At 44.9% G+C, this 16672-nt stretch overlaps 1 protein-coding gene and 1 pseudogene across 1 annotated transcript in view; one reads left to right on the top strand and one right to left on the bottom strand.

Annotated features, from left to right (window-relative positions):
• Positions 1–16672, bottom strand: part of NTSR1 (neurotensin receptor 1) — a 158309-nt gene that overhangs the window by 77622 nt on the left and 64015 nt on the right. The window lies entirely within an intron of this gene.
• Positions 1–16672, top strand: part of LOC146348943 (uncharacterized) — a 63126-nt pseudogene that overhangs the window by 40870 nt on the left and 5584 nt on the right.

Raw genomic sequence — 16672 nt, 5'->3', positions numbered from 1 at the left:
AAATAGGCAATGCTCATTATACACTTGTTAAATTGGTGCAATTGGAGCTTCTGCCATTTGGTCCATTCATGAAGGGCTGGTAATGTACGTATACCTGGTGGCGGCACAGCTGGAGGGGTTTCTGCTGAGCTGGAAGCATGACTCCAGGCTTATATACATGGAGGAAGGAGAATGGGCTAAAAATGAATCCAGGCAGGCTAGAGGTGATGCTGGGAAAGAATAGCCCTGGTCTGAAGGTGTCAGAAACCTCTGGGACTGCACGTTTTATACACTCGTATGTGGTGGTCATGTCTTGTAATTTTTACAATAAGATAACTTTGGATATAGGGATGTACGGATCTTGTTAAATCCATTCCATCTGTGTTTTGTGGGTTGTCAGGTGTCTTTTGTTCCACTGTCTACTCATTGATGGAACTGGATTTTTAAAACCAGAGTTTAGTTCTACTTGCACTAATTCACATTAGTGCTAATGTACATTATTAGTGCAAGTGCACATTTGTGCAAATATGCCAATGTGTAAATTCCCCCTAAAAGTGAAAAAAAATGGTCTGCACCTCCATGGAATCTGTGTGACTCAGAAAAAGCCAGTCCACTGTGGAATCTGCAGGTTGGATTCATGAATCTGAACTCACTGAATCTTTTGCAGGTTCCTCCAACGTCCCTAGTGAGGCCTAACCCACAGATGACAACTGGTAGTTGAACCTGTGCAATGTGGGAGGAGCTGGTGCCCTGTGCCTCTGATGTACTTTATTGGTGCCAAACAGTTTTATGAAAGGGTTGAGGATGGAGATTATATATTTGTACTCCCTTTCCCCTTCTCCTGTAACTGTAATTGGATCTCTCCATGTGAGATATTACAACAATCAGTTTGTTGCTGTTGCTTTTATTATTGCATCTGAAACTTTGGTATCGGTACGATCATTCACTCTTGGTTGCATATGCTCAGTGTCTCCTTCATCTTTTTAAAGGCTGGTTTTAGTATCAAGCAATTATATCTATGTTTCGCTCCGTTGATCTGTGAAGAAAATTAAAATCATGGCAGAGTCGTTTTACTGGAGAAAAACATTTGCCACCTCTCCTATAAAACTGGTACACCTTTCCAGAAGCCAACCTCAAAGCAGCCTCTTTGATGTATATACATCTGAATGAAATTGATGTGTAAATGGGATCACTTGCCCTCATCTGCAAGCAATGTTTGCCACCTGAGAACAAGAACGGCAGGCACTAAAGCTTGGGGATTGGGATGGGAATAGATCTGCTTCAAAAGGAGAGAAAAAAAGAAGTCTTGACTGTCACTCTAATGTGCATTTCACATTCTTTCCCCCCTCATGTTCAGAATGTGAGAGGCAAAAACGCTCCAAAAAGACTTGGGAAGGAAAGAGCAAGGGCAGGGGTGGGGTGGGGTGGGGTGGGGGATAAAATTGCCTCTGACACTGATGGACATCTTTCCTATCTTTGGAAACTTCATGTGCACAGAGGGTGGGAAGTAGCACTTCCATTTGTTAATAGATGATTAAGAAGATTCCTTAATGAGAAGGCTGATGCATTGTTAAAGAGAAGGCTGATCCCAAGAAAGAAGTTTGGCAATCTCTGACTTAGTCATAAGGCAGGGGTGTGCAATGGGAGAGCAGCTGTCCCCTGCTGCACTCCCTGGAATTAAATGATCTTTGTAAAAAAAATCAATTTTGACCCTTTTTGACCCATTTAGTGCTCTGTAGCTACTACAGAGCACCAAAAAAGGTCAAAAGTTAGCTGCTCATTTTTTAAAAAAAATGTATTTGTGCCATGGTGGGGAGAGGTGCAGCCCATAGGGGTGAAGGTAGAGGGTGAAAATTGCCCCTGGGCATACTGAAGTTGTCCATCCCTGTCATAAAGGCCAGTTTTGGAAAGCACAAGTCTGGGACTGCAGGTGTAGAATACGTAGGGATGTTGGAGAAATCTACAATGGATTCAAATGAGTTTGGGTGTTTATGACTCTGACCTGCTAATTCTGCAGTGGACCAGCTTTTTCTGACTTGCATGGACTTGCGGACTGTTTTGTTACCTGGGGGGGGGGGATTTGCGCAAATCCACACTTGCACTAATGAGCACTTGCAGAAGTGGACTGAAATTCTTGTACATCCCTAAAAAAAATCTGATTCTGTCAATGAGTGGATAATGGAATGAAAGCTTTCTGACAATCCAAGAAACACAGACAGAACAGATTTAACAAAATCCTCATGTCCCTAAGAACAGGCAACAGATTCCATAATATATTTGCACAAAGATGGAATGTGCATGTGTTCTGTTCTCTACAAAACCTGAATTGTTACAGCATAATTCAGTGCAGTTAGGTAATTTTAGTGCTCCAGTTACTTAGCTTTAGAATCTGGACTTAATGGTCTTATGGAAGGGGGGGGGGGCCTTTAGATGGAAATGTGTATTGGTTCACTTACTTCAAAATGTGTAAGCCTACCCTGCTACTTGTTCTGCTGAGTGGAGCTCTGAATTCAAGTACTGCCCTGAACGGAACCCAATGGTCTAGACCAACTTTCCCCAACCTGGTACCCTCCATCTTGAAAAAGGCTGGTGTAGATGCAGCTCACCAGCCATATGTAGTGGTTCCATTAGGAACTCCATAAAACCTTCTAGTTTTGGTGTCTGCTGGGGCTGCTAAATAGGAAGATGGACGAAAGCTGGAAGGTCACAACATACAGCCACCCAGTGAGCTTCATTCAGCTTGGTAGCTTATGAATTGTGCAGGTCTGTGCTATAGGAATGTTCCACACTCAAGACATTTAACAGATACACAACCTGTTTTATTCCCCCCTCCCCCAGACTGCAATCCTAAAAAGCTAATGAGCTTGACTGTTCATTTAATTGCCCCACAGTCAAAACTGCTGTAAAGTCAGCTACACACACAAAAAGTCTGACGCCCCCCACCTTTCAAAAAGAAACTTGGTGGGATAACTCCCATGACTGGAATACAGCAACTGAAGGTTATGACTTGTTCAAAAAGAACAGGAGGAACAGAAAAGGAGGTGGGATTGCACTATATGTTGAAAATACATATCTCTGCACAGAAATACAGGAGGATGAGCATGGTAGTCCCATCGAGAGCATCTGGGATAAAATAAATGGAGTACAGAATAAAAGGAATATGGTGGTTGAAGAAGGAGAAGGAGAAGATGAGGATGAAATCTAGGAGAAGATGAGGATGAAACTTTTGAAAAGCAAATAGCCAATGTTTCAAGGAAGCATGATGTAGTAGTAATGGGGGACTTCAATTTCCCCGATATTTGTTGGGAGACAAATCCTGCAAAACATGGCCCCTCCAAGAAATTTCTGATTTGTGTTGCTGATAACTTCCTCCTACAGAAAGTGGAGGAAGGAACTAGAGGATCGGCTATCCTTGACTTGATCCTAACCAACAGAGATGACTTAGTGGATCAAGTAGTAGTTACGGGAACTCTGGGGGAAAGTGACCATGTTATACTTGAGTTCTTGGTTCTAAAGGAAGCAAAAGCTGAATGCAGCCAAACATGTACCCTGGATTTTAGGAAAGCTGATTTTAATAAACTCAGAACAATGATCAGTAAGGTCCCATGGCAAGCAACTCTAATGAGAAAAGGAGTCCAAGATGGGTGGGAGTTTTTAAAAAAAGAAATTCTAAAGGCACAATTACAAACAATTCCAAGAAAAATAAAGGCAAAAGAAGCCAATGTGGCTTCACAAAAAGCTTAGAGGTGACCTGAAAACAAAAAAAAGGACACATATAGGAAGTGGAAGGAAGGCCAAGTAACAAAGGAAGAGTACAGGCCGGTAGCACAGAATTGCAGGGATGGCATCAGGAAGGCTAAAGCTGAGAACGAGCTGAGATTAGCGAAGGATGCTAAAAGCAACAAAAAGGCTTTCTTCAGATACATGCATAGTAAAAGACAGAGGAAAGACATGGTGGTTCAACTATTATGTAAGGATGACAAAATGAAAACAGATGACAAAGAAAAGGCATAAATGCTCAATTCCTACTTCAGCTCAGTCTTTCCCCAAAAGAGGGTCTATGACCCCCCCTTGGAAAGGCAAAGTACTAACTGAAGGGGCAGGATTGCAACTTGAGATTGATAGGCATATGGTCAAGGAACACTTCATTACTTTGAATGAGTTCAAGTCTCCAGGGCCAGATGAACTACATCCTAGAGTAATAAAGGAACTGGCAGGAGAACTCCCAGAACCACTGTCTATTCTCTTTGAGAAATCATGGAGGATGGGTGAAGTGCCAGATGACTGGAGGAGGGCTAATGTTGTCCCTGTCTTCAAAAAGGGAAAAAAGAGGAACCTGGGAATTACAGACCAGTCAGTCTGACATCAATCCCTGGGAAAATTCTGGAGCAGATAATATAGCAATCCATCTGTAAGCACCTTGAAAACAATGCAATGATTACTCGAAGCCAATGTGGTTTTGTCAAGAACAAACCCTGACAGACGAATCTGATCTCATTTTTTGATCAGGTTACCTCTCTTGTGGACTGTGGGAATGCTGTGGACATAATATACCTCGACTTCAGCAACATTTTTGACAAAGTACCCGATGATATCCTGATGAGCAAACTAGCTCAAAGTGGGCTAGATGAAACAGCGATCAGGTGGATCCACAGTTGGCTACAGAATTGGACTCAAATAGTGCTTATTAATGGGATCTTCTCAAACTGGGGAGAGGCAACAAGTGGGGTACCACAGGGCTCAGTCCTGGGCCCAGTGCTCTTCAACATATGACTTGGATAAGGAGGTGCAGGGAATGCTGATCAAATTTGCAGATGATACAAGATTGGGTGGGATAGCTAATACTTTGGAAAACAGAAACAAAATTCAAAGTGATCTCGGTAGGTTGGAGTGCTAAGCTTAAAACAACAGAATGACATTTAATAGGGATAAATGCCAAGTTCTGCACCTAGGAAAAAGAAACCAAATGCACAGTTACATGATGGGCGATACTTGGCTCAACAATTCTACAAGCTAGAAGGATCTTGGAATTGTTGTCGATCACAAGCCCAATATGAGCCAACAATGTGATGTGGCTGCAAAAAAAGCCAATGCCATTTTGGGCTGCATTCATAGAAGCATAGCTTCCAAATCCCGGGAAGTACTAGTTCCCCTCTACTCAGGACTGCTTAGGCCTCATCTGGAGTACTGTGTCCAGTTCTGGGCACCACACTTTAAGAAGGGTGCAGACAAACTGGAGAGGGTTCAGAGGAGGGCAACAAAGATGATCAAGGGACTGGAAACAAAGCCCTAGGAAGAGAGACTGAAAGAACAGGACATGTTTAGCCTTGAGAAGAGAAGGCTGAGGGGAGATATGATAGTGCTCTTCAAGTACTTGAAAGGTTGTCACAGAGAAGAAGGCCAGGATCTTTTCTTGATCATCCCAGAGTGCAAGACACGGAATAATGGGCTCAAGCTACAGGAAGCCAGATTCCGGCTGAACATCAGGAAACACTTCCTGACTGCTAGAGCAATACGACAATGGAACTAATGACCTAGGGAGGTGGTGGGCTCTCCCACACTGGAGGCATTCAAGACGAGGCTGAACAGCCATCTGTCAGGGATGCTCTGACTTGGATTCCTGCATTGCACAGGGGGTTGGACTCGATGGTCTTATAGGCCCCTTCCAACCCTACTATTTTATGATTCTGTGATTTGTCTCCCAACTGGCTGTCCCTAGTTCCAGTTGGGGAACGCATTTGCAGAGAGAGGGGATAGGAGGTAGGGGCCTATAGCATAGCATACATCTGCATTGTCAGGACGGGTCAGAGCCTCAGCTTATATAGGGCAGCTCTTCTCAGGAAATGGCTCTCTTTTGTTCTGGCAGTAGCCACCCTCCTTTCCTCTATCCAGGGTAAAATTCGCTGGTAGTCTGTTTTAGGCAATGTGGGGGGGTGGGGTAGGAATTTGTTGTTCACCAGCAAATTGGCATCTTTGGAGAATCTTGTTGCCTGCATTGTAGTGACTATCTGGGTTTGAGGTTTGAGGTTTACAGTTGTTGTTAAGCAGGTTGATTGGCCTTAATTTGGCAAGTTAATTAGTCATATTTGGCAGGGGTGTGTGGAATCCAGCAGGTAGGCAGAGGCAGTGGAGGATGGTGGCTCCAATTTCGGTGGGGCTGTGAATCCATTCGGCTTTTCAGTCAGAAGCAACCAGAACTCTAAAGGAGCTATCCAAGGTGCTAACCCTATCCAAGTCAGAGCATCCCTGACAGATGGCTGTCCAGCCTCATCTTGAATGCCTCCAGTGTGGGAGAGCCCGCTACCTCCCTAGGGAATTGGTTCCATTGTAGTATTGCTCTAACAGTCAGGACGTTTTTCCTGATGTTCAGCCGGAATCTGGCTTCCTGTAACTTGAGCCCATGATTCCGTGTCCTGTACTCTGGGATGATCGAGAAGAGATCCTGGCCTTCCTCTCTGTGACAGCTTTTCAAGTATGTGAAGAGCGCTATCGTATCTCCCCTCAGTCTTCTCTTCTCAAGGCTAAACATGCCCAGTTCTTTCAGTCTCTCTTCATAGGGCTTTGTTTCCAGTCCCTTGATCATCTTTGTTGCCCTCCTCTGAACCCACTCCAGTTTGTCTGCATCCTTCTGAAAATGTGGTGCCCAGAACTGGACACAGTACTCCAGATGAGTCCCAACCAGTGCTGAGTAGAGGGAAACTAGTACTTCCCGGGATTTGGAAGTTATGCTTCTATTAATGCAGACCAAAAGAGCACTTGCCTTTTTTGCAGCCACATCACATTGTTGGCTCATATTCAGCTTGTGATCGACAACAATTCCAAGATCCTTATCACTTGTAGTGTTGTTGAGCCATGTATCCCCCAAATTATCCCCAAAACTCAGGGGACTTCAGAAGAAGCCTCTGATACAACAAAGGATATGAGGACTGGAACCGCCTTGGATTAAAAGTCACCAGTGGAGGAGGGCCAACATCCATTTTTTTTGCTCAGGATCTTTCAAGAGACTTCCATATTTAATTCCCTCATATTCTGTTGTTGTTCAGTCGTTAAGTTGTGTCCGACTCTTCGTGACCCTGTGGACCACAGCACGCCAGGCCCTCCTGTCCTCCGCTCTCTCCCGGAGTGTGCTCAAATTCAAATTCATTGCATCGGTGAGGCTATCTAGCCATCTCATCCTCGGCCGTCCCCTTCTCCTTTTGCCTTCAATCTTTCCCAGCATCAGGGTCTTTTCCAGGGAGTTTTCTCTTCGCATTAGGTGGCCAAAATAGTTGAGCTTCAATTTCAGTATCTGTCCTTCCAATGAGCAGTCAGGGTTGATTTCCTTTAGGATTGACTGATTTGACCTCCTTGCAGGTAATCAAAATTAATATTTTCAGACTTATACTCCATAGGGAGGGCTTTATTCTGACTTTACCATTTTAATTATCTGAGATTTGCAAATCTATTCCTGTCATAAATATTCAGTCAAGAATTAGCTGGTGAGATTTTCTATTGTTCCAAATTGATTTTCTCCAACTAAAGACGGGCTTTGGGATATATGCACATGATGAATTTTTATTTATTGTGTATATTAGGCCTCTATCTCTCCTTTGACATCTATCCAATAAATTGGTTTTGTTTTCACAGCGCTGAAGATCATCTCTTAAAGCCAAATTAAGGGTGGTAAATATTCCATTAAAGTTATTTGTAAATGAAAAAACCCTCTCCACTATTGTTTGTATGACTATATTGTGTTATGTTGGCTGAATGATATTAGGGAGTGAATAGCTGAAAGCTTTACTTACACTTAGTGCTGTGCCCAAAATTTCTCCCACATTTTTCCAGGCATTCTCATTCAATTTGATAGAGACTGCTTCCGAAAACAAATTCAATGGTGAAGAACATTCCACAGAAATTCTTGAAGGGTGGGTTTTGGGTTTTGCCTTACTTAGGAGATGGCCGAGGAAAGTGCACAAATGTCCTGTCTTTCATCGTACAATCACTTCTCCAGCGGCCTGTAGCCTCCTTAGCTTCCCACACCTCAGCTGAAGTCCAGGAGAAGATATCATGAGGTGATTCCTCCCATGGGGCTTTTTCAGATCAGGAAGTGCAGGCAGCCTGGGAGGCTGCAGAGCAATGGAGAGATATGCAATAGAAAACACACACACACAGAGCACCCTTGGCTGCCTTGCAGTGATTCGGTAAGCTCCAAAACCCCACAACAATAAATGATTGGATTTGTCAAGAGCAAATCCTGCCAGATGAATCTGATCTCATTTTTTGATCAAGTAACCTCCTTGTGGACCGCGGGAATGCTGTAGACATCATATACCTCGACTTCAGCAAAGCTTTCGACAAAGTGCCCCATGATATCCTGGTGAGCAAACTAGCTCAAAGTGGGCTAGATGAAACAACGATCCGGTGGATCCACAGTTGACTACAGAATTGGACTCAAAGAGTGCTTATCAATGGGATCTTCTCAAACTGGGGAGAGGTAACAAGTGGGATACCGCAGGGCTCAGTCCTGGGCCCAGCACTCTTCAATATTTTTATTAATGACGTTGATGAGGAGGTACAGGGAATGCTGACCAAATTTGCAGATGACACAAAATTGGGCGGGATAGCTAATACTTTGGAAGACAGAAACAAAATTCAAAGTGATCTGGATAGACTGGAGCGCTGGGCAGAAAACAACAGAATGACATTTAATAGGGATAAATGCCAAGTTCTGCACCTAGGAAAAAGAAACCAAATGCACAGTTGCAAGATGGGGGATACGTGGCTCAACCACACTACAAGCGAGAAGGATCTTGGAATTGTTGTCGATCACAAGCTGAATATGAGCCAACAATGTGATGTGGCTGCAAAAAAGGCAAATGCTATTTTGGGCTACATTAATAGAAGCATAGCTTCCAAATCCTGGGAAGTACTAGTTCCCCTCTACTCAGCACTGAGGAGTACTGTGTCCAGTTCTGGGCACCACATTTTAAGAAGGATGCAGACAAACTGGAGAGGGTTCAGAGGAGGGCAACAAAGATGATCAGGGGACTGGAAACAAAGCCCTATGAGGAGAGACTGAAAGAACTGGGCATGTTTAGCCTTGAGGGGAGATAGGATAGTGCTCTTCAAGTACCTGAAAGGTTGTCACAGAGAGGAAGGCCAGGATCACTTCTCGATCATCCCAGAGTGCAGGACACAAAATCATGGGCTCAGGTGACAGGAAGCCAGATTCCGGCTGAACGTCAGGAAAAACTTCCTGACTGTGAGAGCAATATGACAATGGAACCAATGACCCAGGGAGGTGGTGGGCTCTCCCACACTGGAGGCGTTCCAGATGAGACTGGAGCATCTGTCAGGGATGCTCTGACCTGGATTCCTGCATTGAGCAGGGGGTTAGACTCGATGGCCTTGTAAGCTCCTTCCAACCCTACTATTCTATGATTCTATGATAAAACACCCTGAGAGTGAGGCAGAACAATGGAAGCCTCTTTCATGGGGGAAGAAAACTTTCAGGAAATTGGAAGGCAGATTTTGGCACAGTGTTAACTCCACCTCTTCCTTGGAGCTAGACAGAATATGGCTCCCCACACACCTGCGTTGTCGTGGATGCCAAATAGGGACCAGTCTGCCAACACAGTTGGTGCTGTTCCCACTTGCAGTGGCAGCCCCCCGCCCCCCAAAAAACCATACAAGAAAAGGAACAAAGTCGTGCTACAGCTTCTGCCAATGGTGAGCCCTCTCTGTGAGGAACTGTTGAGAATTTCTACCACCACTGGAGAAATTCAGTGAAATTGTCTCCCCAATTTCTCTCTGCCCACAAACAGTTTGGAGAAGTTCAAGAGGCCATTTTTACACAGATATAGTACTACACTGGGTGGTTGTTAGTGTTATTCATAGCAATGAACAAACCTTTCCATTTCAGTTTCTCATTTTTTCCAATCTTATGTTCATTTCATCTCAAACGTTAAGAATTTCTCTAGTCTTAAATTGGATTCATCCTGAACTTTAAGATTTTTAAAAGTTTGCATGAAAATCATGAGCATTTCTGTGCACATTTCTCCTAAAACATGCATCTTTGTATGAATTTTAATACAAATATTTTGCAAGCAATTTTCCTAATACAATGCATTTTTTTTTTTAAAAAACAACCACTGCCTTGTTGTGGCGAAGGGGCTTGCGTAACTCAGTGAAGCCATAAGCTATGCCGTGCAGGGCCACCCAAGATGGACAGGTCATGGCGGAGAGTTCTGACAAAATGTGGTCCACTGCAGAAGGAAATGGCAACCCACTCCAGTATTCTTGCCAAGAAAACCCCATGGAACGTATCACAAGGCTAAAAGATATGATGCTGGAAGATGAGCCCCTCAGGTCGGAAGGTGTCCAATATACTACTGGGGAAGAGCAGAGGGTATTTCCAAGTAGCGCCAGAAAGAGTGAAGCGGCTGGGCCAAAGCCGAAAGGACACTCAGCTGTGGATGTGTCTGGTGGTGAAAAGAAAGTCCGATGCAGTAAAGAACATTGTTTAGGAACTTGGAATGTCAGATCAATGAATCAAGGTAAGCTGGAGGTGGTCAAACATGAGATGGCAAGACTGAACATCGACATCTTGGGAATCAGCGAACTAAAATGGACAAGCATGGGCGAATTTAATTCAGGTGACCATCATATCTACTACTGTGGGCAAGAATCCCTTAGAAGGAATGGAGTAGCACTCATAGTCAATAAAAGGGTGGGAAAAGCAGTAGTGGGGTACAATCTCAGAAATGATAGAATGATCTCAGTACGAATCCAAAGCAAACCATTCAACATCACAGTAATTCAAGTCTATGCCCCAACCACTGAGGCCGAAGAAGCTGAGGTTGATCGGTTCTATGAAGACCTACAGCACCTTCTAGAACTAACACCAAAAAAAGATGTCCTCTTCATCATAGGGGATTGGAATGCTAAAGTAGGAAGTCAAGAAATCATTGAGATAACAGGCAAGCATGGCCTTGGTGTACAAAATGAAGCAGAACAAAGGCTAATGGAGTTTTGCCAAGAGAACACGCTGATCATAGCAAACACTCTTTTCCAACAGCACAAGAGGTGACTCTACACATGGACATCACCAGATGGTCAGTATCGAAACCAGATTGATTATGTACTTTGCAGCTAAAGATGGAGAAGCTCTATACAGGCAGTAAAAACAAGACCTGGAGCTGACTGTGGCTCAGATCATGAGCTTCTTGTTGTAAAATTTCGGCTGAAATTGAAGAATGTAGGGAAAACCACTAAACCATTCAGGTATGACCTAAATCATATCCCTTATGAATATACAGTGGAGGTGAGGAATAGATTTAAGAGATTAGACCTGATAGACAGAGTGCCTGAGGAACTATGGACAGAGGTCCGTAACATTGTTCAGGAGGCAGCAACTCAATCCATCCCAAAGAAAAAGAAATGCAAGAAAGCCAAGTGGCTGTCTGATGAGGCTTTACAAGTAGCTGAGGAAGGAAGGGAAGCCAAAAGCAAGGGAGAAAGGGGAAGATATACCCAACTGAATGCAGAGTTCCAGAGAATAGCAAGGAGAGACAAGAAGGCCTTCTTAAATGAACAATGCAAAGAAATCGAGGAAAACAAGAGAATGGGAAAGCCTAGAGATCTCTTCAAGAAAATCGGAGATATCAAGGGAACGTTTTGTGCAAAGACGGGCATGATAAAGGACAAAGAAGGCAGGGACCTAACAGAAGCAGATGAGATGAAGAAGAGGTGGCAAGAATACACAGAAGAACTATACAGGAAAGATCTTAACATCCCCGATAGCCATGATAGTGTGGTCACTGAACTTGAGCCGGACATCCTCGAGAATGAAGTCAAGTGGGCCTTAGGAAGCATGACTAACAACAAAGCTAGCGGAGATGACAGTATTCCAGCTGAGCTATTTAAAATCCTAAAAGATGATGCTGTTAAAGTGCTGCACTCAATATGCCAACAAATTTGGGACACTCAACAGTGGCCACAAGACTGGAAAAGGTCAGTTTACATTCCAATTCCAAAGAAGGGCAACACCAAAGAGTGTTCAAACTACCGTACAATTGCGCTCATTTCACATGCCAGCAAGGTGATGCTCAAAATCCTACAAGCTAGGCTTCAGTAGTATGTGAACCGAGAACTACCGGAAGTACAAGCTGGGTTTCGAAGAGGCAGAGGAACTAGAGATCAAATCGCCAACATTCGCTGGATCATGGAGAAAGCAAGAGAATTCAAAAAACCGTCTATTTCTGCTTCATTGACTATGCTAAAGCCTTTGATTGTGTGGATCACAACAAACTGTGGCAAATTCTGAAAGAGATGGGGGTTCCAGACCACCTTACCTGTCTCCTGAGAAACCTGTACGATAGTCAAGAAGCAACAGTAAGAACCAGACATGGAACAACCAATTGGTTCAACATTGGGAAAGGAGTATGACAAGGCTGCACATTGTTGCCCTGCTTATTGTACTTATATGCAGAGTACATCATGAGAAACGCCAGGTTGGATGAATCACAGGTCGGAATTAAGATTGCAGGGAGAATTATCAACGACCTCAGATACACAGATGATACCACCCTAATGGCAGAAAGCGAAGAGGATCTAAAGAGCCTCTTGTTGAAGGTGAAAGTGGAGAGTGCAAAAGCTGGTTTGAAACTCAACATGAAAAAAACGAAGATCATGGCATCTGGCCCTATCACTTCCTGGCATATAGAAGGGGAAGAAATGGAAACAGTGACAGATTTTATTTTCTTGGGCTCGAAGATCACTGCAGACGCAGATGTAGCCATGAAATTAAAAGACGCTTGCTCCTTGGGAGGAAAGCTATGGCAAACCTAGACAGCATAGTAAGAAGCAGAGACATCACCTTGCCAACAAAGGTCCGTCTAATCAAAGCTATGGTTTTCCCAGTAGTAATGTATGGCTGTGAGAGCTGGACTATAAGGAAGGCTGAGTGCCGAAGAATTGATTCTTTCGAACTGTGGTGCTGGAGAAGAATCTTACGAGTCCCCTGGACTGCAAGGAGGTCAAATCAGTCCATCCTAAAGGAAATCAACCCTGAGTGCTCATTGGAAGGACAGATCCTGAAGCTGAAGCTCAACTATTTTGGCCACCTAATGCGAAGAGAGAACTCCCTGGAAAAGACCCTGATGCTGGGAAAGATTGAAGGCAAAAGGAGAAGGGGACAGCAGAGGATGAGATGGCTTGATAGCATCACCGATGCACTGAATATGAACTTGAGCACACTCTGGGAGAGAGCGGAGGACAGGAGGGCCTGGTGTGCTGTGGTCCGTGGGGTCACGAAGAGTCAGACACGACTTAACGACTGAACAACAACAACACATTTTTTTTTGTTTTCAAGACTCCACTGCAAAATTCAGAGAAGAAGCATGAATTTTGAAGAATAAAATTCTTCTTATAGTGTCTTGATAGTGCAAAATTCCCCCATCCCTAGTTATACAAGGGCGAACAATGATGTAAAGCATTCCTGATCCTATGAATTCCTAGAAGCAATATAGACAGCAATACAATAGCTACAGGAACAAATGCTAATGCAACAACATCAATAATAATCACACCCAGAGCATCCTTGCAAATCACTGCTGCATATTCATTGCAATGTTGCTCACTGACAGTTTCCCAGTATCAGCAATGCATGCAAGGCACCAACCAACATGTGGTTACAGCAGGAACACTCTGTTGACGTCACCATACCCAGCTGAAAACTACCCATCCAACACAGAAGGCATGGTCATGCTCTCTGGAATAGATGACAGGGCCTCTGACCTCATAGTCTAGCAGTGAGGAGGCAGGAGTATAAAAGCCAGAGCCTTCCCATGGGAAGGCTTTGAGATCCGCAAGGGTGCCAAAGGGTTGTGTTGGTGGGGTATCTGGAAAAGATGGATGGAGGCAAGAGTCAGTTATTTTAGGATGTCTAACTGGATGCACATTGTACTTATGCTATGCATAGCACTTGAATAATTAAGGGCACAATCCTATGGGGAAAGGCGGCAGCCTCCGAACTTGGAGGCGACCACCTCTCCAATGCAGGGCAGGAGACGCACGAAGGGGATCATTCCCTCCATGCTCCTCCCGCCCTGATTTTTCAGCTAGACAGCTGATTGTGGCTGTCCAGCCACGGGAGGATGGAGCGGGGGAGGAGGCTGCTGTATGACATGTTGGATGTGTTGTACAGGCATTTCCGCCCTCCCCGCCCCCAGACACGCCCCTTTTTGGCCACTCCACGCTCCTCTTGCGAAAACAGAGGATGGGGCTGTCCTGGCTGCCTCCGAGGCAACGAGGAAGTTGGGGGAGGTTGGTTCTCCAGGAACTGACCTTGGAGCACAGGCTCTGAGATCGGTCCCAGAAAACCACATATCCTATGGCCATCTAGCTGCTGACTAGCGGCCATGAGATTGCTCCCTCCGTATACTTTCCCATTATACTAGATCTTTCTCTGCTTGCGAGCTTGGTCATCCTGCAGTACTCTGGCCCATATATGCCTAGAGTTTCAAGGCTAAAGGAGTTCTCCGTTCTCATGATCCAACACTTCATTAGCATTCAAGATGGCTTTTGAAAGCTGCTGAAGTTCCAGAGATACTTTCTGATGTGCTGAGGAAGGGAGCTGCTTAAAAAAATACAAAGGGCCAGTAGCAGCATGCAGCATCCTTGGGCAAATGCAGGCATGCCACAGTGTGCCACACTGACACCTGAGGAGTGTTGTGATCCATCAGACACAAGCTGAGGCACTGCAAGACCACAACAGCAAAATGACACTGTCTCAGCACCTGTTTGGGCATAGGGGCACAATAGGGAGCTGCTAACTTAGCAAGGGCTTAGAGGAGATGGACTGTCTTATACCCTCACTGCCAGCTTCTCGCCTTCCTGTCATCTGCTGAGATTGATTGAAGCTGGAACTCCTCTGACTTCTCCCTCCCTCCCAAGTAGACTCTTCCATCTGAGAAGATCCTGGTGGTGACAGAGCCCCTGGAAGCCAAATGTGTACTCCTAGACCAGCCTTCTCCAACCACCGGGGGTGAGGAGCAAAGGGCAAGAATTGAGGATTGAGGCAGGGCTTGGGATATGGTTGGAGGGAGTATTGGGGGTCCCTGGCAAGACATCCATGAGATAAGGCACTTGTCATGTTCCCTTGGCCCATCCTTCCTCATGCGCGTGCACACACACACACACACAGAAGAAGAGAGGCTTCAGTCTCACACCTTTAATTCTTTACCAATCAAGTTAATTACAGATGCAAATCCTCAAAGACTCTCAGGCTACAAAGGAATACATCTGCTTCATACATTTATGAATGGCTACAGGGAATCCAAATGAGAGCTACGACATTGCCAGCAGTTTGAAACAAGAACTTGCTGGCTAGAATAACTTAGGGAGGAATGCTCCTCCCTTCCAGCGATGCTCCCCTACGTCAAACCTCACACATAGCCAACCGGGTCGAACGTCTGAGCTCTGCTTCTCATTTTTCCCTCTTCGCTCTGTGCCACACTCTAGCATCCCTCAGGTCACACCCCGCACTCTCCTCCTCCTCCTCCTCCTGGGTCCTCATGGAGGAGGGTAAGGGGGGGGGGCTTCAGGCCCAGCCATCTGGGTGTTAGCATCCTGAAAAGCACACCTATCCATATCTGAACTTGCTCGGGAAGATGCCTCCCCGAGTTCTGGCTGTTCACATTCTGAGTCTGAACTGCTAACTATCTCCACACACTCAGAATCAATCCTGACAGCACTTCAGGCTGTGTTGGGACTATAGCAGGTTTTTCAAGGTCCCCAGCTGTGTACTGGGATTCTCCATGGGCCCCACCCCTCCTTCTCAGAGGAGGGCTCCCTGAGGTCCAGGTCTGATGGGATCCTGACTGGTGACCATTCATGTTTGTGTTGTGGCTGCTATTCCCCCACCAAACACACAAAATGCCCACAAGCAAAATGGTGTTTCCAGGAGGCTGCTACCAAAGGAGCTCTTCGTCACTACTTTGAGAATACTTCAGCAGCCCACTCAGGTAGGAGGGGGGCATCAAGTGGCTTTTTTTTTTTTTTTTTGCAGAGGGTTTCCTGAGACATGGAGCCTGCCTAGCTATAGGTAGGCCAGGTACTGGACAAGCTTCCTGTTTTTTTGCCATCCCAGGAATGTGGCAAAACCAGGAAAGTAATTGGCTACCATACATGGCCGGTGAGCTGCTTGGTGGATCCCAAGCTGGGATGGGATCCTAAACTATTTCCACAAATCTCTCCTTATGCTTCTCTGGCTTGGGGCCTTGCTTTTATTGCCACTGTAGATTTCCATGCCAAAGTCTGCCATTTTTTCTTATGTGCATTATCATCAACTATGCAAATGGGTGCATGTGTAAAGGGAACATTGCCAACTATTTCTGGCAACACCCTTAGCAATACAATGCCACCAAAATGCAACCATATGCGTGTCTAATTTCAGGCAACTGCATTTAAATTTGAAACCGCAAGGGCCTCAGCAAAAATGGAAGAGAAATAAGCTCAAGCTTCAGTGAGGAATTTGTTAAAATGCCATCAAGCATTCGAAATGATCCTGTGACATACATACCTCTGTAACATCTGTCTCAATAAAACACAAATTGACTTTCTAATGAAACACTCTCTACCTCATTTCCCTGACTGATGATTTTCTGAAATTTCACATTATTGGATAATTTCCCAATCTAATTAGTTTTACTGC

This window comes from Heloderma suspectum, chromosome 4 (genome assembly GCF_057233095.1).
Source record: "Heloderma suspectum isolate Gila_16-S chromosome 4, 16-S_ref, whole genome shotgun sequence".
Classification (NCBI taxonomy): domain Eukaryota; kingdom Metazoa; phylum Chordata; class Lepidosauria; order Squamata; family Helodermatidae; genus Heloderma; species Heloderma suspectum.
Note: the sequence above shows the minus strand (reverse complement) of the source record. Positions and strands in the feature narration are given on the sequence as shown.